The sequence below is a fragment of the Enhydra lutris genome, unplaced genomic scaffold (genome assembly GCF_002288905.1).
Source record: "Enhydra lutris kenyoni isolate GAN:26980312 unplaced genomic scaffold, ASM228890v2 scaffoldscaffold66, whole genome shotgun sequence".
NCBI lineage: Eukaryota > Metazoa > Chordata > Mammalia > Carnivora > Mustelidae > Enhydra > Enhydra lutris.
This window is the reverse complement of record NW_019154150.1, coordinates 4,851,063-4,855,078: the sequence shown is the minus strand read 5'-3', so window position 1 is coordinate 4,855,078 and position 4,016 is coordinate 4,851,063. Positions and strand designations below refer to the sequence as shown.

General features: G+C 40.1%; 1 pseudogene across 1 annotated transcript; it reads right to left on the bottom strand.

Annotated features, from left to right (window-relative positions):
• Positions 1 to 596: 596 nt before the first annotated feature.
• On the bottom strand, positions 597 to 1,382 carry LOC111159096 (annotated as a pseudogene). Its single transcript, XR_002641396.1, has one exon. The product of XR_002641396.1 is annotated as a peroxiredoxin-6 pseudogene (transcript).
• Positions 1,383 to 4,016: the final 2,634 nt, after the last annotated feature.

Genomic DNA, 4,016 nt, shown 5'->3' with positions numbered 1-4,016 from the left:
ATTCCCCTGGGAAGCTGTCTGGCCCTGGGCTCTTGTTTGTTGGGAGATTTTTGATGACTGCTTCAATCTCCTTACTGGTTATGGGTCTGTTCAGGTTTTCTATTTCTTCCTGGTTCAGTTGTGGTAGTTTATATGTCTCTAGGAATGCATTCATTTCTTCCAGATTGTCAGATTTGCTGGCGTATAGTTGCTCATAATATGTTCTTATAATTGTTTGTATTTCCTTGGTGTTGGTTGTGACCTCTCCTCGTTCGTTCATGATTTTATTTATTTGGGTCCTTTCTCATTTCTTTTTGATAAATCTGGCCAGGGATTTATCAATCTTCTTAATTCTTTCAAGGAACCAGCTCCTAGTTTCGTTGATTTGTTCTGTTGTGGTTTTATTTGTTGTAGTTGTTGTTTTTGTTGTTTTTTGTTTTATTTATTTATTTATTTATTTATTTATTTTTTAGTGCCATTTTCATTTAATAAGCCAGTAGTAGAGCAACCTAAAGACCTTGGCTGTGATCACACCAGGATGTTTTTATGAAGAGTTGTAGGAGAACATGATTGGCAGCCGGCATCATCTGGCTCACTAAGCTAAGCCAACAGCTCCAGCACCAGCTCCCCGGAGACCTCGGCTGGAGACTACAGCTGGGGCGTGTAGCGGAGGTACTTCTTGCCCGAGGGGAGCTCTTTGGTGAAGACTCCTTTAGGGAAGATTTTTTTGGCTTCATCTTCAGGGATGGTTGGAAGAACCATCACGCTGTCTCCGTCCTTCCAATCAACCGGGGTGGCAACCCTCTTTTCCGCCGTTAGCTGGAGAGAGGTAATTACTCTGAGAATCTCATCAAAGTTCCTGCCGGTTGTTGCTGGGTAGAGGATGGACAGCTTCAGTTTCTTGTCAGGACCAAAAATAAACACCACACGTGCTGTCACAGGCATGCCCTTTTCGTCCTTCTCCGCCGGGTCCAGCATGCCTAACAGGATGGCAAGGTCCCGATTCTTATCATCAATGATGGGGAAAGGTAATGTTTCTGTGGGCTCCTGACCATTGTAAGCATTGATATCCTTGCTCCAGGCAAGATGGTCTTCAACACTGTCTACTGAAAGGGCTATCATCTTAACGTTCTTCTTGGCAAATTCTGGTGCCAGCTTTGCAGCTCTGCCAAGCTCCGTGGTACACACGGGGGTAAAATCCCGAGGGTGGGAGAAGAGAATGCCCCATGAGTCTCCCAGATAGTCATGGAAACGGATGCGGCCGATGGTAGTATTGGCCTCGAAGTTGGGAGCCTCGTCCCCGAGAAGGAGACCTCCGGGCATGGCGGCAGCGGTGACGCGGGAAGACGAGGACGAGCAGCAACGACAGCCACCCGCTTGCCGGCTCTGGCCGTGTAGCTGTCGGCCGCAGAGTTTATTTATTTATTTATTTATTTGGTTTCTATTTCATTGATTGCTGCTCTGATTTTTTTTTTTTTTTTTTTTTTTTTTGCTGCTCTGATCTTTATTATTTCTTTTCTCCTGCTGGGTTTAGGCTTTATTTGTTGTTCTTTCTCCAGCTCCTTTAGGTGTAGGGTTAGGTTGTGTATTTGAGACCTTTCTTGTTTCTTGAGAAAGGCTTGTATCACTACATATTTTCCTCTCAGGACTGCCTTTGCTGTGTCCCACAGATTTTGAACCATTTTGTTTTCATTGTCATTTGTTTCCATGAATTTTTTCAATTCTTCTTTAATCTCCTGGTTGACCCATTCATTCTTTAGAAGGATGCTCTTTAGCCTCCATGTGTTTGAGTTCTTTCCAAATTTCCTCTTGTGATTGAGTTCTAGCTTTAGAGCATTGTGGTCTGAAAATATGCAGGGAATGAGCCCAATCTGTTGATACTGGTTGAGACCTGATTTGTGACCCAGGATGTGATCTATTCTGGAGAATGTTCCGTGTGCACTAGAGAAGAATGTGTATTCTGTTGCTTTGGGATGGAATGTTCTGTATATATCTGTGATGTCCATCTGGTCCAGTGTGTCATTTAAGGCCTTTATTTCCTTGTTGATCTTTTGCTTGGATGATCTGTCCATTTCAGTGAGGGGAGTGTTAAAGTCTCTTACTATTATTGTATTCTTGTCAAAGTGTTTCTTTGATTTTTTTATTAATTGGTTTATATAGTTGGCTGCTCCCATGTTAGGGGCATAGATACTTAAAAGTGTTAGATCTTCTTGTTGGACAGACCCTTTGAGTATGATATAGTGCCCTTCCTCATCTCTTGTAGTCTTTGGCTTAAAGTCTAATTGATCTGATATAAGGATTGCCACCCCAGCTTTCTTTTGATGTCCATTAGCATGGTAAATTCTTTTCCACCCCCTCACTTTAAATCTGGAGGTGTCTTTGGGTCTTAAATGAGTTTTTTTGTGGACAGCATGTTGATGGGCTTTTGTTTTTTATCCATTCTGATACCCTGTGTCTTTTGATTGGGGGCATTTAGCCCATTTACATTCAGGGTAACTATTGAGAGATATGAATTTAGTGCCATTGTATTGCCTGTAAGGTGACTATTATGTATATTGTCTCTGTTCCTTTCTGGTCTACTTTTAGGCTCTCTCTTTGCTTAGAGGACCCCTTTCAATATTTCCTGTAGGGCTGGTTTGGTGTTTTCAAATTCTTTAGTTTTTGTTTGTCCTGGAAGATTCTTAATCTCTCCTTCTATTTTCTATGATAGCCTAGCTGGATATAGTATTCTTGGCTGCATGTTTTTCTCATTTAGTGGTCTGAATATATCATGCCAGTTCTTTCTGGCTGGCCTACCAGGTCTCTGTGGATAAGTCTGCTGCCAATCTAATATTTTTACCATTGTATGTTACAGACTTCTTGTCCCGGGCTGCTTTCAGGATTTTCTCTTTGTCACTAAGACTTGTAAATTTTATTATTAGATGACGGGGTGCGGACCTATTCTTATTGATTTTGAGGGGGGTTCTCTGAACCCCCTGGATTTTGATGCTTGTTCCCTTTGCCATATCAGGGTAATTCTCTACAATTATTCTCTCCAATATACCTTCTGCTCCCCTCTCTCTTTCTTCTTCTTCTGGAATCCCAATTATTCTAATGTTGTTTTGTCTTATGGTATCACTTATCTCTCGAATTTTCCCCTCATGGTCCAGTAGTTGTTCGTCTCTCTTTTGCTCAGCTTCTTTATTCTCTGTCGTTTGGTCTACTATATCACTAATTCTCTCTTCTGCCTCATTTATCCTAGCAGTAAGAACCTCCATTTTTGATTGCACCTCATTAATAGCTTTCTTGATTTCAACTTGATTAGATTTTAGTTCTATTTCCCCAGAAAGGGCTTTTATTTCTCCAGACAGGGTTTCTCTAATATCTTCCATGCCTTTTTTGAGCCCAGCTAGCACCTTGAGAATCATCATTCTGAACTCTAGATCTGACATATTACCAATGTCCATATTGATTAGGTCCCTAACCTTCAGTACTGCCTCTTGTTCTTTTTTTTTTTTTTTTTTTTTTTATTGTGGTGAGTTTTTCCGCCTTGTATTTTATCCAGAGAAAAATATACGAAGGAGCGAATAAAATACTAAAAGGGTGCCAAAGACCCCTGGAAAATGTGCTTTAACCAAATCAGAAAAGACCCCAAATCGTGGAGGGAAGGGAAGGGGTAAAAACAAGTTCAGAAGAAAAAAATTTAAAAAAGAAAAAAATTAAAGAAAAAATATAATAAAGAAAAAAATATATATTAGACTGGTGAATAGAACAGGGTCACCCACTTAATTTTGGGAGTATTTTGGTCTCTTAGAAGACCTCCCCAAATTTTAAAGAATGAAAAATATATATAAGGGTAAACACAATGAAGGGATGGAATATGACTATAAAGATGAGAAAGATTTTTTTAATTTCTAAAAAAGGAGTTGATAAGATAAGTTTGTCGGGAGAATAAAGAAAAAGAAAGTGGAGAGAATTTGCTCAGGCTGGAGACTAGAACAAAGCCCTGTGCTAGATTTAGGGTATATTTTGATCTATTAGAGGCTGTATCCCAAATT